Here is a 27,531-nt window from a genome sequence, read left to right as displayed (position 1 = left end):
CTTGGGGAAAATAGCTCTGCCAGTTTGATGGCAGACAGAGAGGAAGATGGTTAGACTCTGAGAAAAATTAACATATGATTACAGCACTGGAAGATGGGAAGGGCTTGGAAGAGGAGAGTGGCATTGGATACAGGAGAAAATACGAAACAGCCAAAAACTTTAGCTTCAGACTAAGAGAAAGATGTTTAGCAGAGACCACAGAGGTGAGACTTTCAGATACTTCAGAGAGATCAGTAGAAAGAGAACTACAAAGAGGATTTAGGAAATGGCCACTAAGAGGTCTTCAATTAATTTAGAGAGAACAATTTCAGTAGATAGATAGGAGCAGAGGGAAATTGCAATGTGATGAGAATTGATAAAGCTGTAAGGACTTAGCAAGATTGGCGATAAAGAGCATTGTTGTTATAAGATGGAAAAGTAGGTGGGGGCGGGTGGGAGGAGTGCCTGGATGGCTTGAGATTGGTTACGCTTCCAACTCTTGATCTCAGCTCAGGTCGTGATCTCACAGTTCATGAGACTGAGCCTGCACCAGGCTCCATACTGACAGCATAGTGCCTAGTTGGGATTCTCTCTCCCTATCTGTCTTTACCCTTCCCCTGCTGGCACACATGCACGCACACTCTCTCTCTCACCTAAAATAAGTAAATAAACGTTTTTTTAAAAAGGTAGAAAAGGTCACAGCTTTGAAGTTCCTTATATAACAGTGCAATTGGCCTTTGAACAATTCAGGGGTTGGGGCACTGAGCCCCATGCAGTCGAAAATCTGCATACAACTTTTGATTCCCTCAAAACTTAACTGCTAATAGCCTACTGTTGACCAGAAATCTTACCAATAACATAGCTAACTAATACATATTTTATATTTTATATGTATTATATACTATATTCTTACAATAAAGTAAGCTAGAGGGAAAAAATGTTGAGACAATACATTTGCAGTACTGAACTATATTTATTTTTAAAATCTGTGTATAAGTGGACCCAAGCAGCTCAAGCAAGTATTGTTCAAGGGTCAACTGTATTTCAGAGTTAACCAGAGAATTCAGAGGCCATCCAGAATAACCTTCTAATATCATTGCAGAAACTGAGGCCCAGAAAAGTTGAATGACTTACCCAAGTCATATAGCATTCAGTTAGGACTTTATTCTAGATTCCTTTATGTTATACAATCTTCTTTTCCCTATACCACACCACTATATAGACCCATACTCTCATTTCCTACTTAAGGAAACTAGGACCCAGATAGGTGGATTGGCATCCATTTGGCTCCCAGCATGCTAACGGCAGGTTAAATCTTGGGCTTCGGAATGAGACTGACCCAAGTTCAATCCTCTTCCAGGCAGTACTGCATGACTTTTAGTAAGTTAACTTTTCTGAGGTGCTGTGTCTCCTCTTAATGCATATAATTCAACAAACCCTGAGTTCATCAGGGAACAAGGAAGAAGATAGGTACCTTTCTATGGAACTTACAGTCCAGTGGAGGCTACGAGGATGTATACACACAATGAGGGCACAGTGTGAAAGGTACTACCATACGGGAAACACAGGGCAGTTGCTGCTTTGGAGCTGGTGGGTGGGAGGCACTGAGGACAGTGTGGGGGTGAGAGAAAGCATGGTATATTACAGGAACTACAAGAAGCTCAATAAAATAGAAACCTGAGTGAGAGAGTAAATGGCAAGAGATAAAAATGGGAGGGTCTGAGAGCTGGGCAAAAGGCAGATGATACAGCCTTGCTGGGGATTTTGGGCTCCATCCTGAGAGGTGGGGAAGGGGTAGGGAAGGGAAAACCTCACTTAATCTGTCGCATAATCCTGGGCTTCAGCCTACAATTAAATGGCAATTTATCCTCCCCTCCTTATTAGCAAAAGGAGAATTATCATAAGAGCCTTACATGTTATGATGATTAAATGCAGTTTTTCATTTTGGATTTTTTGGTATCTCTATGTAAAACTTCTATTTGTCCATGTTTCTCTATGTCACAGGAACATGTCCTATGTGTGTCCCACAGTGGCTTTTTAATAGGGGCAACTAACTTCTGCCTTTTACCTACCTGGTTCTCAAGGCTTGTCCCTGAATCTTCAGGCTTTCTAAGAGAAACTTGGCTTAGAAAGGATTCATCTGTAAATGATGGTGGCTAAAACAACACCTATCACTATGACAGAATCACTGGACTGGATTTTCATGGTGCTGCTGCTTTCAGGATTTGATTACTGCAGGGGTTAAGTCCTGTCTCCAAATGCCTGACAAATACTTGGAGTAGAATGTGTGGGTTTCTCACTGAAACACCAGCCATTGAAGGGCTCCCACGGTATATGAACACTAAGACTTTATGTTCAAGCTTAGAATAGTCCCAAGTAGGGGACGTAGAAGCCACGTACTGCACTGACATGGCCGCAGTTTTGAATTCATTCCCATGATTCCTTGACGTTCTTTACTTGAGGTTGCCAGATATGTTTGATCACATACCCTAACAGTAAAAATGCTTTTGAGTGTTAACTCCTTAAAATATATGCATTTGTTTCTAAGTGACATACATTTACTTACCTTACTAATGATATTCTATGCATTATAGATTACATTATAAAATATAGAAATTAGTAAAAGAATAAGTTTTTTGACCATGAATAATGGCTCTATTTTTATTCTCACCTCATATGTACACACAGCCCATTTTGGAGACCATTCGTCTCAACTCCAGGTTCCATAAGGGTATGGACCTTGAATGCTTTGGTTCACCGTCATCTCCTTATTCCCTAGAGCAGTCGGTACTCAGTATATAGTTTTAGAATGAATGAATGAATGAATGAATGAATGAATGAATGAATCATTTGACAGAATCTTAAAATTGAATGGGACTTTAGGGGATCAAGTCTTACATCCCATCCATCAGAGAAGCATCTTCTCCACAAAATCCTGCACCGGATGTCATGTAACCCATGTTGTCATACTTACAAGGACAAAAATTCATGAGACATCCCTTTTTCCTTTCAGATTACTCTAATTGAGGTAGAAATGCGCACTTTGTATTCACCCAAATGCTGTCTCCATGCAACATTTACTATAAATCCTGACTTGGCTTTCCTAGACACAGAATCTAAGCCTCATTAGTAGTTCTCCCTTCAGATATTTGAGTGACTGTTATGACCACCTTCATTAACAAACATTTACTAAGTTCTAAATAGGTCCCAAGCTCTGTGTTTAGACCTAGCTTTATGAGAATGAAGAAAACAAAGCACATAGCCTTGAGAAATACAATCATTTATTTAGTATAAATTCCTCTAGCTGCACTAATCATTTAAATTATAACCCATACCTATAGCCTTCTTGGTAGCCATATTCTGAATACTTTCAGAGCTATTGGATTGCCTTCTTATGAGCATGGCATGGAAAATTAGACACCATATTTAAGATGTAGTGGGGCAAAAAAGGCATAGAAAATCAACAGCATTCAATCAATCTGGCATTTTTTTAAAATCTTAATTCATTGTACTTACTAATGTAGCCTTAACTTTTATATAAGCTGTCCTTATTGGCTTATAGTGCACTTTTTAACTAAAAGCCCTATCGCTATCTATTCTGAGTTGCTATCAAGACAAATATTCCCAAATATATTGTGCACAATCCTATGTTTGTACAATTAATTCTTTAAAAAAAGATATTCTCTTTATCCTAGTTAAATGTTTGCTTTCTAGGTTTAGCCCATTGTTGTAGCCAATAAAGATATTTTGAAGTATTGATTTTTGTCCTCTAATATATTAGCTATCCTTCCGAGGTCTATACCGTCCTCATACTTAATCATTGTGGTCTCATTCATGTCATTGATAAGATCGTTGATCAATGTCAAGTATAATCCCTGCAACTCATCACTCAAGACCTCCATTAATCAACACTCTTTGGGATGTTCAGTTAACTATTAACCCAGTCTACTATTATTTAGTGTGCATTCTCCAGTTCACGTGTGAGCATTGTGGAAGACCTTGTCAAATATTTTAGTGATATTGAGGTACACTGTGTTTGTGAGAAACACTTGATTTACCAATCTAGTAACCCTGACAAGAAAGGGAGTTACTTGTTCTTGGTGAATCCTATAGCTTTTTTTCTCTTCCAGATATTCACAAATAATATGTTCATTTAGACTTAATTATGCAAAATGAGACTTTTCTGTGGTCCAGTATACTAGGCACTTAATATCTGCATGTTAAATAATTATTGACTAATATACTGCAGCTGTAAAATTAAGGTGGCCAACAGCACACAGCTCCTCAATATTCCAGTTATGCAGCCTTGATTTCCAGCAGGTATTCACCAATGTTTGTAGGAAACTTTTATTGAGTTGTGTCCCACAGATCACACAAAGAATTTTAGAAGCTATCCTTACTGTCAAGGAACTCAGTCTAACAGCTGGAATGATCTCATAAACAAATAATTACAATATAATGTGTTCCATTAGAATAGAGGTACATAAAAGACATATTATAAAAATTATGAAATTACATATGCATTCAATTTGGGAAAGACCTGAGATGGTGGATCTGTCTTTCTAGGAACTTGGCTCAAACGCATTAATTTTTCAAAGCCTCTGTTCCCTCACTGTAAAAAGGAGATGTGATCATACCCTATTTCCTATGGATTGTTTGTGAAATAAATGAAATTATCCCAGGACCTGGTTTAATAAATGTTGACTATAATTATTTAAGAAAGTCATTAGGCTACATATTATTGGATGATAATATATATAATTGGGCTATAATTAAGAAAGTTATTCAACTAAATACAGCTATTTAGGAGGGCAATTGATTATATCTAGTTGTTGACCCTTAAAGTCATGGGTTTAGGACCTGTTAGATTCTATCTGTTTCATGGTCACGTGGTTGATAGTTAATTACAAATTACAGCCAAAACTCTTGCTGCTATATTTCAGCCTTAAGAATTAAAAAGTATAGGGGCACCTGGGTGGCTTAGTCGGTTAAGCGTCCGACTTTCACTTAGGTCATGATCTCTCGGTTCGTGGGTTCGGGCCCCGCCTCAGGCTCTGTGCTGACTGCCAGCTCAGAGCCTAGAGCCTGTTTCAGTCTGTGACTCCCTCTCTCTCTGACCCTCCCCTGCTCACGCTGTCTCTCTCTCTCTCTCCTAGAAATAAATAAAACATTTTTTAAAAAAGTTAAAAAATATAAACAGAGAAAAAACATGAAAACTAGAAAACAGCTCAAATTATTTTAGATCAGTCACTTGCATATGTGAAGAGCACAGCTATTACACACATACCTACTTTGTCAACTATTTGTTAAAAATCACACCTATCTCATTAGATGTCCCTAAGCTTGCCATCAGATCTGACAATGTTATCTTCCTGCCACTTGAATCTCCACTTAGTTCGTACTTCAACTCAATAGTTGACTCTTGAATAGGACGAGCCCAGATTCTGTGAGCCCCAGAAGTCATATCCCATTTGGCTGTAAACAACCAAAAATTCAACTGATATATATTTCTCTCACCCTTTCAAAAATTTAGGTGTTTCAGGCCTCATTAAGTGACCTCTTTCCATTTTTTTTCTTATGTTTTCCCCAGCAGTTGGACCATTTTTTCATGTGACATCATGATTCTAAGAAACCTGTTGCAACTCCAGGCTTCATGTCCACTTTCAAAGAAGAAAGGCACAAATAGCCAATGGAATATGCCAGTCAAGTCCATCCCTTTGAAAGAATTTCCCAGAAAACCCCAACAACTTCTTAGTAGGAAAAACTATATTTAAATCTCTTCCAGGTGCAAGAGGATATTGAGAAATAGTATTTCATCCCCAGTAAACAAAGACGAGAGGCAAAGGAGCTGCAAGTAGCTTGTAGGGAGCCATCCCATGGCATCCACCACAAACAGATTACCTCTTGATGACTTTTATGCTTTGTTTTTCATTTCATTAATAACACAAAAATTATAGAATAATGCTACACTGCACTCTGTCCAAATCTATTATTAACTTCCTGTGGGGAGCTGTCCTTATTATGTAGACCCTCTTTTATTACTGAGACCAAAATATATCAGTCTGAGTAACTTCCAATATCACTTAAGTAAAGCAGGTGGGGGATAACCACTAAGAAGTATGTTTGGAGAAATTCTAAGATCAAGGTGATGAAGGATAGAAAAAGTGTTAGCAGGAAAGCTTACTAGCCAGGTTTGAACAGCTGAGTGTGAAAATATCTTGTGCTATTAGGGCAATGCAGAATAATTGATATCTAGTTTCTTGATCCCAGAGGTTTAGCCTTTCATTGAGGTGTGACTCTGTTATGCACAGCTCATGCCTTTTTTAGTGTTTGTCCCCAATCCCTCTCTAGTGATTTTCATCTTAGTTTAGTTTAGTTTAATGTTTTCTTTTCCTCTCATTTCTGATTCACAGTTTTGTGAGGTTGCGTGTAGGGACTTGAACAATAAACACAGTAGATGACTTGGAGATGTGTTTTTAGTTTCTACAAACAGAGCCAAAGTGATCTCATTTCAGTTTGGGAATCCCAGTGATAAATGTCATTTCCATAGAGAGTTAAAATTCATCAGTTGAACAAAGCAATCAGTTTTTTTTTTCCTTAGAACATATTACCATCAATTTTTAAGTGACTTTTAAACAATAATGAGAAATCTCTTAATGAAAGAATCTCTGTGACCAGATAAGTGCTAATAGTAACTGACATACCATTAATTCTACTTTGCTCCATCCCCTCTCTTTAAAACTTGATGTTCTCATTAATTTTTTTCTTTTCCTACTTCTGAGAGCCCTACTCTTGGGATTATGCTAGACTTATGTCTGCCTTAGTTGTCAGCTTCCAGGGGTGACAAATGTAAATAACCTTCTCCTTTATTATACATGAGCTAGACAAGGAGGGTTAGTACTTAGTGACCATCCATCTGCAAGACCTCCACCCCCTTGCCATCTTCAACCACTGGTAGTAAGTAGACATGTTTGAGGAATGCTTGCCAAAGGGTTACTCTTATTTCTTAAAGCTGTCATTTAAGCACTGACTTGACTGTTTTTCACAGAAATGGCCTGATCCTTAAGATATATTTATCTAACTTATCCCGTTTACCAAGAGAAGGTAGGAAGGAGTGTGCAGAATTTCTTTACACACGTAAATAACACAAAGAGACTAGAACAGAATATAGCCTTCTGTCCTCTTGGGGGATGCAGCTGATATTTTTGAACATTAATGGTGGTATGCTATAAAAAGGGTAAGCCAAAGATGCTATAGGAATGCTTGAGAGGGGCATTGAATGCAGATCTGGGTGGTCAAAAAAGGCTCTCTGAAGGAATCTCTATTGTGACCTAAACAACAAGCAGAAATTAATTGAGCAGGCAGAAGACCATGTGCAAAGAGCCAAAGAGAAAAAAAATGGTGCACTTATGGAACTACATATATCAGAATATACAGAGTGTGGTACGTAAGTTAGGCCTACTGGAAGCCACTATCATCTAAGATAAAACATTTAGTCTCTAGTTCAATAGCAGCAGGGAACCCATGAAATAGGGATGTCATGTTCAGATTTGTGCTTTAGAAAGATTACAGAAATCCTGTGGAGTAGGTATCTATGAAAACTTGATGTTCTCATTAATTTTTTTCCTTTCCGTCCTCTGAGAGCCCTACTCTTGGGATTATGCTGGACTTGCATGTACCTAAGTTGTCAGCTTCCAGAAGTAACAAGTGTAGATAACCTATGAGAAAGTAGAAGCTCAGAAAAATTAAGAAACTTACCTATGGTGCCACAAGTAATAAGTTGGCATAGCCAATGTTTCAACCCAGGTATAAATCCAAAACCCATGCATGAGCTTCCACCTGTGCTGGGTTTTTTCAAACTACAAGTTGTAACTTATCAGTACACCCTGAAATCAATGCAGCGGGATCAGCCAACATTTTTTTAAGAAAATAGGATAGAAAAGATCATTGCATAGCTTTTAATAAGTATAAGAATTTTTAATAATTTTAATTAGATTCTATGTGTATGTAAAATGTACATATGTGCATGTATGTGGAGGGTATGTATGTAGCTGAAGACTGGGATGTGATGCAAAATGCATTTGTCACCATAGATTACAGTAAAGAATGGTCGAAGCCACTAAGCATGTGCAAAAAAAAAAAAACCATGCATGTTGCTCCTCACCTGCTGGATATCCTTCTGTCCCTCATTCATTCATTCCATTAAAAGAATATTAGATGCCTATCATGTGCAAAGCACCCTACTGAAGCCTGTGGAGGTACAAAGACATACCAGAATTCTTGGGCTTTGACTTACCTCTCTGTAGTAGTGCTAGATTTGTGTTAATCTACCACACTTACTCCAGGCCTCTTGTGACCTGTGGTTTGCATTAATCTATTAGGCTAAGCCACATACCTTTTCATTATACCCTTTGCTGATGTTAAAGACAGATTCCAAAGTGCCCTCTTTATAATTTCTGTATTTAATGCAACGTGTAATCAGGTATAGGCCATTGTTAGGTCAATTGCTTTCCTGTATTTATCTTTTCAAACAATAAATAATCAGTGGGATGAGAAAGGGCAGTAAAAGATAGTTTTAATGTTAGTACTCATAAATATCCAACATCTTAAAGAGATGTTTTAATATTTATATGCTGTGGAATACCATCCCCTCTGGAGAGCTGACTGAGGAGTGATATGAACCCATCCAGAAATAGAATTCAAGAGATGTAATTTTACACAGACTTTTAATTAATCCTGAGCCAGCACTCTGGATTCCCTCAAACTTGGCCATTCCTCAGCCTCTCACTTTCCAAATTGCTAAGATCTCTGAGCACAAGGCTAGGAGGAATATTCTCTTCACTGCAAATACAGTGGATTTTCTACATCAAGGCCAGTAGGTGGTCTGGACCCTTGCCAGAGCAAAGCCTGACTGGATATTCTTTGCCACTTTTTCTACTGATTGTGTACCTTCTGATTAGCTTAGTTTCCTCATCTATAAAGTGAACATAAGCATTGTGCCTACATAAGACTGCTACAAGAATTTAACTACATATATACATACTGTATACCGATAAATACAAAAAAAGTATCTGTCAGTTAATAAGAATCATTCAAGCTTAAGTTAATATTATATATGCTAGTGTATAGGCATTTACATCATTCTACCAGTAAGATTACTAGGAATCACCTAGGAATGAATTGAAGTTGGATGGAGAATTCTAAATGGCTCTTTCTTCTCCATTTAGTAGGGGTTTTTTGTTTTTTTTTTTTACTTTAGTGGGCCATTTCTTGCCAACATGACTTCATGTATTTTTATTTGCTCTTTTCATAACCATATGCTTATAGTTATTATACATAGTCACATTCTATGTAGTCATAGTTATTTTAACTCTTTATTCTGAACTTTTTATAAAGTCACGGGAAGTTGCAAATATAGTACGGAGAAATTCTTGTACTCCTCACCAAGTTTTCTCCAACAGTTACATCAGTATAATTAATTATAGTACAATATGAAAACCAGAAATTTGACAAGATACAGAACTGTTACATCATCACAAAGATATCTGCCATGCTATCCCTTTATAGTTTCACACCTTTCTTACCACCAACTCCAACCCTTGACAACCACTAATCCGTTTTCCAATTCTGTAATTCTGTCATTTCTAGAATAGTACCCAAATGGAATCAGATAAATAGGGAATAATGTGACCTTTGAGATTGACTTTTTTCACACAACCTGATGACCATGAGATTCATCCTAAGCTCTTGTAAGTATCAGTAGTAGATTATTCCTATTTGTTGCTGAGTAATATTCCATGATATGGATGCACCACAATTTGTCCAATCATTTACCTATTGAGGGACACTTTAGTTGTTTCCAGTTTGGTGCTATTGCAAGTAGAGTTCTATAAATAGTCATCTACAGGTTTTTGTGTGAACATAAGCTTTATTTCTTTCTTTTATATCTGTTAGGCCTTTTGTTTCCTTTTCTGGCCATATTGCACTGGCTAGAATTTTCAGTACTATTTTGAACAGCAACGTGAGAACAAATATTCTTGATTTGTTCTTGATTTTAGCAGAAAAGCATATGATACCCCCATTGAGTATCATGTTAGGCATAAGGTTTTTTAGTGTATATATTTATCAAATTGAGGAAATGATACTTTATTTCTAGTTTTCTGAGCTTTTATTTCATCATAAATGGATGTTGAGTTTCGCCAAATGATGTTTCTGCTTCAAGTGATTGTGATCATGTGATTTTTCTATTCTAGCCTGTTAACATTTTGGATTATATTTATGCGTTTTCAAACATTGAGCCAGGCTTGCATCCTGGAATAAAATCTATTTGGTCATGATATATAATTCTTTTCATCTATTACTTAATTTCATTTGCTAGTATTTTAATAAGAATTTTTACATCTACGTTCATGAGAGATATTGGTCTGTAGTTTTGTTTTCTTTTGTTTTGTATTCTCATTGGGTTTGGTACCAGGATCCATTGGCTTCGTTGAAGAGGAAGGGAAGTGTTACCTCTTCTTTTTCTGGAAAAAATTGTATATAACTGGTGTTACTTCTTCTTTAAATGTTTGGTAGAATTCTCCAGAGAAGCCATCTAGGCTTAGAGATTTCTTTTTTGGGAGGTTTTTAATTATAAATTCAATGTCCTTAATAATTACAAGACTACTCCAATTATCTCATGTTGTGTGACTCATGGTAGCTTCCCTTTTCAAGGAGTTGGTCCACTTAAGTTGTCAAGTTTATGTATGGAGTTGTTCATAGCATTTCCTTATTGTTCTGTTGATAGAATGTTCCCTTATTGAACTGCAGAGCCTGTTGTAATATCACCCTCTGTTTCATTCCTGACATTTGTAATTTGTAATTTGTGTCTTTCTCTTTCTTTGCTTTGTCAGTCTCGGAGCTGTCAGTTTAATTGACTTTTTCAAACAACCAGCTATTTATTGTTTTATTAATTTCCTCTATTATTTTTCTATATTTCTAGTTTTATTGATTTCTGTTCTTTATTATTTCCTTCCTTATATGCTTGGGGTTTTTTTTTTTTCTCTTTTTTCTAGTTTCTTAAAATAGGAGTTTAGATTGTGTATTTAGAACTTTCTATTTTTCTAATGGAAGTATTTAATGCTATAAATTTCTCTCCAGCTTTGCTTTAGCTATATCCTATATATTTTGACATATTGTGCCTATATTTCATTCAGTTCAATGTTTGTTTTTTAATTTTCCTTAAACCTTCTCTGATCCATGGATTACTTAGAAGTGTGTTATTTCATTTGCAAATAATGGGAGATTTTCTATTGTTGTTATTATTGTTACTGTTGATTTTATCCCGTTTGGTCGGAGAATATGCTCTATAGATTTTTTACTTTCTGTTTTAAAATTAAAATAACCTCCTATGATTGTGGATTTATTCATTTCTCCTTTTAGTCTTGTTAACTTTTGTTTTATATATTTTGAAGCTCGTTATAAGGTTCATAAAACCGTATGGTTGTCATGTATTCCTAGAGGATTGTCCCTTTACTACATTACTGACCCTTTACACATATGCATGTGCATATGTGTTGTTGTGTTCAAAACTGGGTAAGGGTTTGTAGACCTTCTTAAATCTGTTTTTCGTCAATTTTTAAAATTTTCAGCCAGTATCTCTTCAACTATTGTTTCTGTCGAATTCTCTCTCTCTTTCTTTTTTTTTTTTTAGAACTCTAATGATGCAAAAATATTAGATCTTTTTGTACAGGTACATGATTTTTGCTCTCTGTTCTGTGCTGCTGCTTTTTTTTTTTAAACCTGTGATTCGGTTTGGTTATTTTTTAATGCCTTCTCTTCCAGTGTACTGAGCTTGCCTTCAGCTTTGTCCAATCTTCTCTTAAACCCATCTATTCAGCTCTTATTTTTAGTTAGGGCAGTTTTCAGTTCTAGCATGTCCATTTGATTTACCCTGAGATTATACTTCTGTGATGAAATTCTCCATCTTGTCATCTTTTTCTTGAATATACCAATTACAGTTATTTTAAGAACCATGTCTAATCATGTAAATATCTAGATTAGCTATGGGTCTATTTACATTGTTTGATTTTCCACTTTGTTTTTAGTCCTTTGGCCCTATCTCCTGGTATGCACTGGTTGAATGCTAGACATGGTGCTTAAAAATTGTAGAAATAATGTCAGGCTGATGTTGTTTTCCCAGAGAGGATTTATTTTGTTTCTGACAGGCAGTTTAGGGCCATATTGATTTATTCTAGTCTGAGATTTAGATGACTGGAAGCTGGGTTTTAGGTGTTGTAAAGGGTAGTCTATTTGTCGTTTACCCTTACTCCTGGGATGTAGTTTTTTGTATTCCTAACTATAAATCTGAGTTGTTTACCAGACCCTTTTTTCCTAGAAGACCATGGACTCTAATTTCTATCTTGCCAATCCTATGAGAATGTCAAAGTCTCTTCTCCGTCTCCAACTCCCTTAGCCTTTAAGCTCTTCTTATTTTTTTAGCATCCTATTCTGTGCCACTTATGAATTAGCAAAACACTTGCAGAGAAAAGTATCACAGAATATTAAGCTCGATTCTGTGTGCATATCTAGTTTTCAGAATCAATCTTGACCCCTCAAGTTCTGGCTCCTTTCGTTCTCCAATGCCTTCAAGCAGGTTTTTTTCCTCATGTTTGTCCAGCTACTCTGGTTCTTCTCATGAAAGTGAGAATGCAACAAACTATTCTACCATTACCAAAAACAGAACTCCCTTATCCATTTTTAATGTTAAGTGTTAATGTTACGACCATGTAAATTTATAGTTAATACACTTTGTGGTTAATGGACTAAAAATACTAATATATATGAAAGCCACATGTATAGGGTCTGGTACATAGTAGGCACTCATAAATGATTTCAGATTTGAATTTACATATATACTGGTTTTGGGAAAGGTGTACAAGAGATTGGTCATTAGCATTAGCATTTAGTTTTTTTCTTGTTGGTCTTTCTTGTTTGTGCCCCCACAGAACAGCAGTCACTCTATGCTCTTGAGCATTGGTCTCATGGACCTTTTCATCAGTAGCATTTCCAAACGGTAGCTCTCCCTACCATGCTCTCACTCACCCTCTAGGCCATCCTCACAATTTCAGTGACCAAACTGAGCAAGAGGGAAGATAGGTTTGTTTTTTCTTGCAGTTCATGTCTCAGTGTTCTTCTATAAAGAATAATTAATCTGGTGATGCTCTACTTCTACCACAGCTTCTGCTCACCGAAGCTTTGTTTCTGCCTTTTCTTTTGGCAGTGAGGCAAAAGAGTATTGGTGAAAAAAGTATTGGTGAAAGCTGGCAAGTATCTTAAAACTTTGTTTATCTGGGTAGTTAAGTGAGCAAAAAGTAAGAAATGCCAAGAAAGAGAAGCAGATCTAGATTTAAGTGTTTTAGAACTTTGGGACATTATAGTACCAAAAGGCTTGTAATGTGCCTAATTCCAGTTTAGAGTCCAGAAAACACTTTCACAAGTGTATGTGATTTCCAAATCTCAAAACTGATTTACTGGAAAGCAAAAAAATGTAAAGTAGTAGCCTCCAATGGTAATTTTCAGATCATTTGAGTCTATATGCAGTTTTGAAGAGGCTCAGTTCATAAATTTCCTTTTGGGTCGTTTTTTTCTGTGAGAGAATTTCTCCAGACTTAACTATATCATATAAAGTATGTCCAGAATCTGTTCAGATATGGATTTTAGGCTCTAGAAGCATAATATTTTTGAGGATTTTCAAGACTAAGGATAATGATAGTGATGATGATGGTGATGGTATCTAATAATAGTATTCATTGAACAGTTAATATGTGTTCAGTATTAAGACATTTTACATATATTCTGTTGCCCCTTGAGCAGTATTTAACTGTTGGTTTATTACTTCCCTTGAGATTCTTATCTTTCTCCAAGTGGTCAAAGCATAAAATTTTAAGTTGGGTATAAATCCAAGGTATAAATCTGAATTCTACCATTCTATGGTCCTTGGCTAGGGTATCTAACATCTTTGAGCCTCTCTTCACCTCCAGGGTGAAAAATGATACAGGTTTCATAGAATTTTTAGATACTTGAAGAGTTTGCAGCATTAACCTATAACACTAGCTGCCTCATATTGAGTGCTCAAACAAATGTTAGCCATCTCTTTTCTCATTTTTCTGCCACCGTTGGTTAAGATGCCCTTTCCTTTACTAGATCTATCAGGGGAGGAAGTAGAAAATAGAAATATCTAAAAATAGAAGAAAAGGGTATTACCACTGATGATGTATTAGGAAACATGGTTCTTTAACACTCATTTGAATTCCATAAAATTTACTATTTAATAAGCCTCATTAGGCCTTTCCACAATACCAGAGAAGAGTCCGTACATATGGCATTGGTTTGTGTTCCCGTTGTTACTTAAAGGGAACCTTTCACAAATTTGCAGGAGCCCTTAATGTCCTGCAAATGAAGTAGAAGATTGTCTTCAACTTCCTTGCAGCAGGAACCCACTTAGGTGGCACCAGCCTTGACTTGCAGATGGAACAGTACATCTATAAAAGGAAAAGTGGTAGTGTCTACATCATAAATCTGAAGAGAACCTGGGAGAAGCATCTGCTGGTGGTTCATGCCATTGTTGCCACTGAAAACCCAGCTGATGTCAGTGTCATGTCATCCAGGAATACTGGCCACTGAGCTGTGCTGAAGTCTGCTACTGCTACTAGAGCCATTCCTATTGCTGGCCACTTTGTTCTTGGAACTGTCACTAACCAGATCCAGGCATCCTTCTGGGAGCCAAGACTTCTGGTGGTTCCTGATGCCACAGCTGACTACCAGCCTCTCATAGAGGCGTCTTATGTTAACCTGCCTACCATTGATCTGTGAAACTGACTCTTCCCTGCATTTTGTGGACATTGACATCCCTGAACAACAAGGGGGCTCACTCAGTGGGTCTTATGTCATGGGTGCTGACCTGGGAAGTTCTTCACATGCATGGCACCATTTCCCATGAGGATCCATGGGAGGTCATGACTGATCTCTAATTCTATAGAGATCTTAAAGAGATTGGCAAGGAAGAGCAGGCCGCTGTTGAAAAGGCTGTGACCAAGCTGGAATTTCATGGTGAATGGACGGCTCCAGCTCCTGAGTTCATTGCTACTCAGCTTGAAGCTGCAGACTGGTCTGAAGGCAGGCAGGTGCTCTCTGGGCTTACTCAGCAGTTTCCTACTGAAGACCGGAGCGCTCAGCCTGCCACTGGAGGCTGGTCTACAGCGCCCACTGCTCGGATCACTGAATGGGTAGGGACAACCACTGAGTGTCTAAGCTGCTTTTCCACAAAGACAAACAAAATGGAAATAAGGTTGATGGAAAAAAAATAATTTCTTTTAAAAAAATCTTTATTCATTCAACAAATATATATTGAGTAAGATTTGGGCAAAGTCCTTAATGTCATGGAACTTATGATCTACTAGAGAAGACAAATATTAAATACTTAATTATAGCCACTCCTTAATTATAAATACTACTAAGAAGAAGTACTGAGTGCTATAAACATATTTGACATCATGAAGGATCAAGGAAGGATTTACTGAGAGAGTGACATTTAAGTTGAGACTTGAAGTAGTTAAGTGAGTAGTTAAGAGTAGTTTGGTGGTGAAAGGGGAACAAAAGTCACTGCAGATAGAAGAGCAGCATGGGGGATCCTGATGTGGAAAGGAGACTGGCATGTGGGAAGAAGGAAAGAAGTTTCTCCTGCTAACACCAGACAAAGAACAAAGAGGATCAGTTAATCAGTCTGCATGGTACCTTTTCTTCATTGGCCCAAGAGGTATGCCCTAGCACAGATCACAATACAGAAAAGGTTCCTGGTTTTCTTCACCACATCTCAGGGCACCCATCATTCTCAGCCTATTCAGGGACATGCATCCCAGCTCCCAGACATCAAACCCATTTCCAACCCATCACTTAACTCTCAGGGCTAGGAGAAGCCTTAGTAATCTGACACACGTATGCTTCTGCAGTTAAAGATCAACTTGTAACATCCGTGGTAATGGTTTTCAAACATGAGCTTTGCATCAGAATCGCCTGGAGGGCTTGTTGAACCACCAGTTCCTGATTTAGTAGTTCTGAGGTGGAGCCCTAAAATCAGCTGCCTGTGGCAGGGATACTGCTGGCCTGGGCTCCATATTTGGTTGAGTCACTAGGTTAAGATGTCATCCTTCTTTCACAATTTGACAGTCACCTATAGTTCCTTAACCCAAAGGAAAATGCTCAGGGAGTTTTTGAAAGGGAAAATACTAACACCAAAACTAAACTCTGGATAACTGCCACATTTACCCAATGAGACTGTACTTTTTTGTGATCAAGACTTACCTTAAGTATCTCCATTCCCAGAGCTTAGCACACAGTAGGTACCCAATCATGTTAGGTGAATTGATGACCAGTGAAGGAATCACAAAATGGATGTAGCTTAGTGGATTTTATACTCTGTTCTTTGGAAAGCTCTCATGATTCCTTTCAACCCAATAGGTCTTCTAGGAGGATAAATTGTCATTCTCTTGGAACCCAGCCTCAGAAATTGCAGAGTCAAGATACGCTTGTATTTTAAGTACTTACTTGGATTAAAAACTGAATTGCTAACAGGATTACAAAATGCCAAGTTTGCTGAGACTCAAATTGTTTATGCGCATGTTTGGTTCTAAGTTCTTTCGTCAATCAGTACATTTCTGTTTCTAATTACAGTCAATGTTTGTTTGGTTGTGGGTTTTTTTTTTTTTTTTTTGACACCTGCACATGAATTCTCAGTCAAAACGAGCTTCAGTAATTTGCACAGGTATAATATAACTAAAACGAGGCTCATAACCACCCATGTGTCACCTACACTACGTGTTTAATGAATTCAGAGGTGTTGTACCTCAGTTCACATTGTGATTCAGAAGACGGTCTGCTATTTTTCCCATTTTCACTCCCACAGTGTTGTAAAACATTTTTAATGAACCCTCTAACAATTTCCCTCATTCCAGGAGCATGGAGTTTTAGTCGATGATGCAACACAATTTTCATTTGTGATTATTTATAGGCCTGTCCTTGGAATCTCTGTATTTGGACAGAAGAAAAAGAAAAATGCCCAAGATTACCATAATTCTCTAAAATCTAATGTTTATTACTGCCACCAATCAAATCAATTACAGACTCATAGTCTAGTCCCTGAAGATTGGAGCTGGTTTTGATGGGGGCTATCCATCAAATCTCAGATATGACCCAGGCACTGGCTCAAGGGTCAAAGCCTTCCTATACTATGATGAACCATCCTGAACAATTGGGTGCCCAGTTGTTAGCTTGGACCTTGACCCCGGCTGACACCTGTAAAACTGGAAGTAATTTCTCTGTAGGCTCTAATAATCAGAGGCCTAGTCAGAGAAAAAATCGTTTTAGCATCAGCTGACAATTATTTTTTGGCCCTGAATATCTTTCTCTGCCCTCTTATTTGGTTTGAACTGACTCACCTAATTGGGGTCAACCACCGAAATAGAATGTGCTGCTGGATATGTTGTTTCTGAATGCCCAGTGCTAGAGAATGACATTTCTTCTTTTTCTCAAAACATGAAAGTTGGAGAATTTGAACAATGAATGCAAAATCTCATTGCAAGAGTGCAGTCAATAAGGAGAACTCCACCGAAGGGTGGACCATTTTCACACCTGTATCACCCTCGGGCATCCAGAGAACTGGTGGCCTGGCCAGGCACTGCTTTCTAGCCCTTCGAAAGGCAGCAGAATGATGTCAGTGTTAACATTTCTCTGCACATTAATTCTTAAAAAAAAAAAAAAAACTGTCATTTAATTTAAACGCTTATATGCATATGGTTAATTAAGAAGCCAAAATTGGCTATAAGCTTGGTGAGCTCTAAGAATGGGGAGAGAGAGATCATTATGCTTCTGCTCATGGTTAGCTATTTGTGAACCAGCTGATAATGTGCAAAATTAAGATTTCGTAAGTGGCATTTTAAATGAATGGTTAATGGCTAAAGATTAATTAAACAGTCAGAATTGCTGAAGAAAAGCTGCTAAAAAATTATGTTTATAGGCCAGTCACTTGCATGCTGAACTGAAATCCTGATAGACTGTGGCCTTTCTGTTTACAAGAGAGCATTGTAACAAAGCAGGCCTCCTGAAGTAGGAAAGCCTACCCTTCTCACACACCATGCGGCCATGACAGTAGCCTCAGGGATGGTCCTTTGGAGTAAAAGCTACCAAGTAGGAAAACGGATGGGAGAAGTATTATATTGAAGAGATCTTCACTAAAACCTTCATCCCAAGTAGCCAGTCATATTTTATTCCTTTGCTACGTGTTGCATAGTTCTGAGTTAGAGGAGGTAGAACCCATGGGGTTTTTAAGAAGCTATTCTAATCCTGTAAGAGAGGCAAAGATTTGCACTATATTGTTTTCAATATATGTGGATAGTTTTGTTGTTGTTGTTTATTTTTGAGAGAAAAAGAGACAGAACACAAGGGGGAGAGGGACAGAGAGAGAGTGAGACACAGAATCTGAAGCGGGCTCCAGGCTCTGAGCTGTCAGAACAGTGCCTAACGCAGGGCTCAAACTCACAAACCGCAAGATCATCACCTGATCTGAAGTCAGATGCCTAACTGACTGAGCCACCCAGGCGCCCCTGTAGTGGATACTTCTTTAAGTCTGCACCTGCTAGCTCCATGGAGGTAGAAGAAAAGATTGTGTGCCTCTGGCTCTCCCACAGGTTCTTCAGGGGAAGGTTTACGTTGAGCGTAGGAAGTGGTATAACTATTTTTTAAATTTATTTGTCATAGCTCAACTCAATAAATATTGAATAAATGAATGAATCAGCTACCTCAAAGTTGTGTGGAGAATACCAAAGCCCTTTATATTTTTTATATATTTTTTAACGTTTTCTCTTTTATAAGTTTATTTTACTTACTTTGAGAGAGTGCACAGGAGGGACAGAGAGAGAATCCCAAGCAGGTTCCTCACTGTCAGCATGGAGCCCGATGTGGGGCTCAAACTCACAAATTGTGAGATCGTGACCTGAGCCAAAATCAAGAGTCAGTCATCTAATCAATTGAGCCACCCTGGCACTTCTCAAAGGCTCTTTTAAATGCCTTCCCATCTGTGCAATTAAATAGCCACCCCACTCCTCCTCTGCATCAGGTGTTCATGTGTGCCTCTGCAATGACACTGTCCTCACCTCAGGGACCATGTTGTCTAACGGAGGCAACCCAGGCATGCGACCAAGTAAATCACAGCCACGCTAAGGACAGTTAGAGTCGTCAAGGAGGGGAGTTAGGAACCTCAGGGCTGAGGGCAATCAGGAGTGTATTTTCCTATAAGTTGGAGAGGAAATTAATTCTGCCTGCTTTTTAACAAAACATTAACATTAAAGGTAATTTTTTTCTTTTGAGTTCATTCAATTCCCTGCTTCCAGGCAGAAGATCCAAATCACGCAGGCCAGACAGTTGTGTCTCCTGTTTAAAAGTTCCCTAGAGATGGAAATCCTGCAGCCTCCCTGGGTATCCTGTTCCAGTGTTTAATCACCCTTCCAATCAAGAAGTTAATCCCATTTCCTCTTCTCTAGCCTTCTTTGGCTTGGTGGAACCTGTAAAACACCCATGAGACCCCTCGGAAGTCTTGAAAAGTTAATTAGTCGACACTGGGCTGCTCTAGGTTCAGCAGGGTACCGTGTGAGGCTGGGGCTGTGTACCTGCACCGTGGCAGTGGTAGGATTTTGTTATATCTCTAGTAAGGCAAACCATTTTCCTCCGGCTCTATTAGAGGGCTCTATAGACAATGAGAGCAATTCGACATTTCAGCATATTTTAAAGAAGTTGTTTCGTTACATTTTCGTTAAACACAACTGAAGTTTGGCCTAATGTCGTATAACTCAAACCAAATTATATATGTTGATAAGAAATAAAATTAAGGATTATGAATACTAATAGCCAACACTCCACATTATTGAGAATTTGCTGTGGCAGACGCTGTGCTGATTTTTTTGCGTGTCTCATCTCACCTTCTGACCACCTGACCAGGGGTACTATGACCGTCTCCAGGGTTCAAATGAGGAACTCTAGTTGCAGAGAAGATAAGGAACTGGCCTGATACCGTCAGGGCTGGGCCAAGATTTATACCTAGTTACCCTGAACCCAGAGCCAAGACTCTTAACCACTGTTCTGTGTTGACTATTGAATTCTTTTTAAAAAATTATTTTTCTTTCTCTGGAATTCTATTTCATTATCTGGACTCTTTTTTTTTTTTTCCTCCCTTGTGTAAAACGTCCAAATCTATAACCTTTCCTTGTGGGAAGTAATAGCACTGCTGGATAATAGTCCCCAGGCCAGCAGCAGTTCTGACTGCAATTATGGGCGGTTGAGTGGCAAGTACCTTCTACTGTAAGAACGGCAGTAGCTGTTCACTTTAGAAAAACTGAGAATTCAAAGCTTTTCCATTCTGGTGAAAATCAACTTGATGCAAAAGGAAAGAAAATAGGTATTTCTGGGAGAAAACCAGTGCCATGGAAAGGATGGGGTAAAAACTTGTTTGTTGAGGCCAGAAGCATCTGGGCAGTAGTGATGTCCAATAATTGCAGCTAAAAGCAGCATTAATTGACCAGTAATGGGTAGGAAGCTGCCTCCAACCAGGATCCCCAACTCACTGGTGCTCTTTTCATAAGCAAAGTAAGATGCGGGAGGTCACCTTGCATGGGGTTCTCCGTACAGAAAGGCAGCAGCTGTGACAGAGACTGCATTTCTACAAAGGAAAAGCCTGGCTTTTCAAGCACCGCATGCCAACCACCAGGGGGTCTTGTTAAGATGCAGATTTTGATTCCAGAGGGCCAGGGTGGGCCTGAGCTTCTGCATTTCTAACAAGCTCCTGGTGCCACTGGCCCTGCTGGCCCCAGGACCACACTGTGACTAGCAAGGGTGCAGACCAGAAAAAGGCAGCGCGCCACTGTCATTAGTGGAATCGTTCAAAATAAATACGCAGCAAATCTTTTTAAAACCTTCTGCAGCTTCAACTCTTATGTCCTCCTATCATTGAAATGGCCAAGGAAGCTCATGCCTTTACAGGCCAGAACGTTCCATGGCCTTGCTCAGGTTCTGTTTTCTGGAAGGAAGGGTATGGCTTTCGTCTGGCATGCTGGTTTTGGAACTGCCACCCTGGGCAAGCGCAGTGTCTGTGTTTTGATCCCCTGCTGCTCTCGGAGAAGCCTCTTGCTAAAATGCACATATCTGTCTCCACATGTGAGCAGATATAAATTTGAATTTCTTTTGCTGTTACAAACCTGCCAAGAAAAGGTTTATAACTACAAAAAAGTAAACCATTTTACCCACCACACCTCATTCAATTCAGAGTCTCAATGGCTCTGTTTATTCCATCATTTGATATAAAGGCCATTATATTAAAATCATGTATTATTTGTGGCATGATAATATTTTAACTAAGTACTATCTTAACTTCCTCTGAAAAAAGGAAATCATGCTCATTAACCTGCACCCAAAAACAAGTTTGCACGAAAGTCTTTAGAGTATGTCCTTTTGGATATTTTTGTTTGGATGCCAGTATTTGAAATTAAATTATTTATTCCTTTTTTTGAACAACAGCAACAAAAAAGTTGATACCACTAGAACCATTTTATAACTGTGAAAGAAAGAAAACAAAAAAATGTTTTCTGGGGTTTGGGTTGCATTTCAGTGTGTCTATTAATGATGGAAAAACGCCACTGAATTATAACAAACAGAAGATGGTCTCAGTTAATGAGACTTTCTTCTCTCTATGGAAGCAGTCAAATCAAGAACAAAATCACTAAGCTCAGCTGATGTCAGGATAGTGGGGCTGCTTATAGAAATATAATGTCTGTCCAGTAGCAGTATAACGTGAATCGCACATATAATTTTAAATTTTTAGTAGCCTCATTAAAAAAAGTAAAATTAGGGACGCTTGGGTGGCTCAGTCGGTTAAGCATCCGACTTCGGCTTAGGTCCTGATCTCACGGTTCCTGGGTTCAAGCCCCACATTGGGCTCTGTGCTGACAGCTCAGAGCCTGGAGCCTTCTTCAGATTCTGTGTCTCCCTCTCTCTCTGCCCCTCCCCCACATGTGCTCTGCCTCTCTCTCTGTCTCTCAAAAATAAATAAATGTAAAAAACTTTTTTTAAAAAGTAAAATTAGTTTTACAATAATTTTTATCTAACCCAATATGCCCAAAATATAATTTCAACATGTATTCAAAACAGTTATTATAGAGGTGTTTTACACTCCTGTATTCATATTAAGTCTTCGAGATCTGATGTGTATTTTATACTTTGCAGCACATCTCAGTTTGGACCAGCTGCATTTCAAGTTTTCAATAGCCACGTATGGCTATTGGCTGCCATATTGGGCATACCGGAATCCCTTCAACATACTTCCAATGGTGGCTGATGCTTCCATTTGAAGTTTTCCCGATATGGAGTCCAGGGTGATGGGAAGACCCTCTCATTTAAGCGTAGCTCCCATGGCAGAAAGCCCCAAACTGCTGCCAGATAAGCACCACTCTTCCTTCTCTCACAGGGTTTACAGGCAAGGGTAGGAAAAAGACACCTAACCCATCAATTTCCACTCCCAGGGAACAGACAAATCTGTCAGCTCTACCTTTTCCATCTCTAGAGAGATGTGCCCCCACCAACGTAAGTGTCAGCTGCTACACTGTAAGGTAACCTTAATATGGGCTGAGCTAGACAAGATGCAAATCTACTCACATCCCAGATCTGTCCTTGCTTTACCTGAAGAAGGCAGAACCAATGATCTAGCTCAGCTTGAAAGTCTACCTGAGACAGAAGAACAGAGGCCAGTCTTCACACAGGAGGACATGTAGTCCCACCATATAAAGGGCTGTCAACAGCTAACTCAGGCAGAATGTAACTAATGATAACAGTATAAAACCCATGTGATTCTCATTTAACTACAATCCTTCCTCCCTTACCAATGGTATTCATTCTAGCCAGGAATAGTGTAGAAAGTACTTTAGAGCAGATCCTTTTCTTTCTTCATATTTAACTCCTAATCTTAGTACACTGATCATCCTCTCAAGATGTCATGTCTCCAGAATTTTATAATGACAGACTTGGCCTTCACTTAATTAATACCCCTTTTTAATTACAAGCCTTTCTTGCCTACGATTGCTATTTTGTGACTATGACACCTCAATGAAGGGCACCATTAGTTACCTAGTTGCTCAAGCTAGAGATGCAGGGTTCTTTCTTGAGGCTTCCTTTAGCCACACACCCATACTCTTTCCCAGGAAGATTCATGAGAATGGGTAGCTTTGGTTGGCCTGTCTGTATACTGCCTTTCCCCAGTGAGGAAATGCTGTCGAGTCCAACCTTCCTTGAGCACTTCTTTGGATCCATTGTGCTTTCCCTGTGACATGCTGCCCTAACCTGAACAAGACTCAACCTAGGACACTACAGTGGCTAAACTAGGGAACATTGTCTTTTGCTCCCTACGTGCATTGCCTTTTACAAATGCCTCTCAAAATACAACTCTCAGTTTGCAGCCCTCCTTGCTCAAGCTGTCCTTATCCTCCCAACTTTCTAAGGCCCCGAATCTTAGTTGAGTACCCAAGACCCTTGCTCTAAATGGCCACAGTGCCATTTCTATGATTTTTTTTTTCTGGATGAAGTCCTATGTGTTTTCAGCATTTAGCCCAGACATTACTTGTTTATTTCTTCAAGGAGATATTGAAGTAGGAACTATATTTTATTTCTAATCCTAGCATAGTTCCTGAAACATCTCATTTTCAATAAATATGTATAAAATGAATGAATGAATCCAAGTGGCTTCATTCTTACCTTTAAGATGACAGAGATTTCCACTCTTGGCCTGGCCCACCTCCCGTGCTGATATGACTTGTCTGGCCTCCTGGTCAGCCCAGCCTCCCTCTGGTGGTCTCTTCACCCTGATCTGCTCTGAGGCTTGAGTTTCAGGGATCCCACAGGTTTCTCCTGGTCCTTGTCTCTCAGGATCGGGGTGGCATATCTACTTCTGTCAGGAAATGCCTCCTTGACAAGTTCCCCGAGGTAAAAGACATCCCAGCACACACAAGTCACTGTTTTCCTCCATTTGGTCTCTGCCTCAGATACTTCCTAAGGGCACAAGGTAGTATTTGCTATTCAGAAGCCACAGTTGGCCCAATATGGGCGCTCCACCAAGAGAAAAGGCTCTTCTTGTTGGCAATTACATTTTTGTAACTCTTCCCCACACCTAATATTTGTCACTGACTCCTGTTGATGATCTCCAGTTACCTCTACTGGCACATCCCAGAGAATTTTGCTTGAAATGAGCACTGAACTTATCGATCTCTAGTTTTCTAGAGTTTGCTTTGCTATTAAAAAAAATTGACTGCGATATGCTCACCTCAAGTATCTGGACACATCTTCCATGGTCTGTAATTTCTCAGAGATACCATCCCTGCTTCTATGGGCACACCTCCCAGCTCTTATCAAACCTGTGGATATAATTTGTAAGTACCCACAACTGGAACGCCTTTAAACCATCTTGGATGGTATTTTCTCTCCATCCTACCCTCCTCTTCTTTTCTGCCTCTCTTCTGCCTCCCCTTGTGGCGATGTCAGATGAGTCACTTACTGTCTCTGCATCTTTCCCCATCTGCGAAGACGGGAGGGTGGGGCTAAGTGATCTCAGCACTTCTTCCCAGCTCCAAAATTATATGGTTCTGCAGTCCTCTAATGGAAGTGAAATAGGAGTTCAGGTTGCTCTGCCTTGTCTCTGGTGCTGTTAGCATGTCAACGCATCTCTTCCCAGCAGTGGCCTATCCTTCCTTATTCCTCTCCACAGTGGCTTTAACAATCAAATAAAAAATAAATCTTTAATGCCATTAGCATTTGTTTTACAAGGCCCCATAGCTCCCTTCAAGCTTCGTTCTCTGATTGTCTCGGGCCCTTTTGCTACCTTCTTTATGAACCACAGTGCCAGGGATCCATCCTCCCAAGTCCATCTGCGCAGCTCTGTGGGAGTGTTTCACGCTACCCCCAGATTTCAGAAATTAGACCTTTAGTGTGAAGCTCCCCACACTCTCACTCTGGAAATATGTTTTGTCTGTTATCCAGGTGGTCCTGTCCTTAGATGATGAGAACTTGGGTTGTGAGATTTGTTAAAAGCTTTTGGCAATGAAATTTTACACACACACACACACACACACACACACACACACACACTCTTCGTAATTTTTTTTCCCTTAGAGCAATGGATTACCAAAATTTGTAATCATACTCTTATAAACTTTGTTTTTACAGAAATGTTCCCTTAAAAAAGATAAAAGATATTCCTTTCATTCAAATAATAATATCAAAACCTTTCAAGAAAGAGCAAGGACTATGGAATAAAGGAGTACAGGCAAGTCACTGTCAGTATTTCCAGGGTAATCTCTCCCCATCTTCCCTACCTCCGTCCTCCGGCCTAGAATCTATTGAAGGCCTACGTCTAAAACTATTGAAGTTTCAAACAGTTGTGAGGCCTGCCTTCTGGGAGTTTATCAGACCCTTGGTGGGCCAAGGCAGTCTGGGTCTATATTGAATAGTATGAAAAAGTTAAATGGAATTCACTGTCAAATCATGGTAAACTCTTAAATAGATTTCTCAGCACCCAGGCCTATAATAGTCAACAGGTGGGCATTTTGAAAATACTCTTTAAAACAAAGTCTGTTGTAATTTTTCAAGCCCAGGGATGATGTGTATCAGATATCAGAAGGGAGCATTGATCCTTGTGGTCTGACATTTGACAAATTGCCAGTTGTATCCTTGCTCATACCCTTTAATTCGGAGACTCAAAATGTTGTTTACAGTTTCATCTTTGTGGGCGGACCCATGGATTGATGTTTGTTGTAAGCAGGGTAAGGCTGCCCACATACGTCCACGGATCCATAGGTAGAAATGTGGTTTATCATTTTACATTGTGTTTTATGTAACCAGGGCTAGCTTTTCAAATTGATGTATTCAATCCCTTTTTCTACATACATTGTTTTTCTTAAGTTGCAGGCATTAGCTTACACAAAAAAGGCATTATCAGGGAAAACCTACTTTTGTTGTCTAAGTTTAAAAATAGAAACTCACTAGAAAATATCTTAACCATTAATTGAGAAAAACGGTACCACTCAAATAACATACTGTATCGTCCATTTGCATTCCAAGTGGAATGAAACTTTATTGTGATTGGTACTGTCACAGATCATTTCTGCACGTAAAATACATCTAGGGACAGCTTTCAAATGGAGTTGTCGCTTTTTGTTTAGCGGGCAGGAGACTCTCCATTGTTGTCAAACCCTCTTTACAAAAGCATCACTAACCCAGTGATACACAGTTGCAGAGAAGAGGGAATCGTCACTCAGCTTCCTCAGAACAAAAAGGAGCAACTGTTGGTCTCTGTGAGTGCTCCGTGTGTCCAAGGGCTCTTTTGTTTCGCTGGGCTTCCCTCTAGTCAGCAATGCTTTTATAGTCTTAGAATTAGATTTCTTTCTCTTATGCTGGTTTTAGAAAGGTGTAAATAGATTAATGCATACTGTGATTCTCTGAAAGTCACATAGGATATAAACTGTATCATTTATGTTGTCTCCTCAACTCATGAAGTCATGGAAAAGTAAGAAAAACTAAACCTTCTCTGGATTTACACACACACACACACACACACACACACACACACACTTTAGTGCCTTTCGAAGTTGTCCTGGTTTTCTTAAGATTAGAGACAAAATGTTCGCTTTGTGTGGGACACCTGAGTAGCACAGTCAGTTAAGTGTCCAACTCTTGATCTCGACTCAGGTCATGATCTCGCGGTTCATGAGTTCAAGCCCTGCATCAGGCTCTGTGCTGATGGTGCAGAGCATGCTTGGGATTCTGTCTCTCCTTCTCTCTGATCCTCCCCTGCTTGTGCTTGCTCTCTCTCACGTGCGTGCGCTCTCTCTCAAAATAAATAAACTTAAGATATTTATTTTTTAAAAATTAGTAAAATAATATAGGTTAAATTTTGTCCGTTGCTAAAACACTGAAGTTTTGTCTCTAAAGTACATAGGGGCTGTCATATTGGGTTTTATAATAAGTATTTTGTGACATATATGTGTGATAATATGTAATATATGATATAATTTGTATCATAAAAGGTGGGCTGAATAGATAATGTTGATTTCTGTGTGTTTGTCTCTCTGGAGACCTCACCTTCTGCATTCCCAAGGAATTATAATTCTCTCTCCTTGAAACTTATTGATGCTTAAAATTCCCAGAAGCAGAAGCCAAATGGAGCAAAACAAGATGCTGAAAACTGGCCCCTCAGCTCTCAGGTTTGAAAGAACACCATTTGATACCTTAGATAGTCATCGAATGTAAACTATAGCAAAGTAAATTGGGGGAAAGATGAGCCCTAGACGACCCTTGTAGCCCTTGGATTCTGTGATTCTCACAAGGGGGATGGGAGACAAGGGAGAGTAGGAGAAGCTGGAAAGAGAGAAAAGAAAGGGACAGAAATGAATAGAGAAATGGATAGTCTCTTGGACTTGAGGGAATGGT

At 39.0% G+C, this 27,531-nt stretch overlaps 1 protein-coding gene and 1 pseudogene across 4 annotated transcripts in view; both read left to right on the top strand.

Annotated features, from left to right (window-relative positions):
• The window catches only part of PARD3B (par-3 family cell polarity regulator beta), a 997,354-nt gene that overhangs the window by 843,664 nt on the left and 126,159 nt on the right, over positions 1 to 27,531 (top strand). The window lies entirely within an intron of this gene.
• On the top strand, positions 75 to 20,841 carry LOC144236535 (small ribosomal subunit protein uS2-like; annotated as a pseudogene).

This window comes from Crocuta crocuta, unplaced genomic scaffold (genome assembly GCF_008692635.1).
Source record: "Crocuta crocuta isolate KB4526 unplaced genomic scaffold, BGI_CrCroc_1.0 scaffold478, whole genome shotgun sequence".
Lineage (NCBI taxonomy): Eukaryota > Metazoa > Chordata > Mammalia > Carnivora > Hyaenidae > Crocuta > Crocuta crocuta.
Note: the sequence above shows the minus strand (reverse complement) of the source record. Positions and strands in the feature narration are given on the sequence as shown.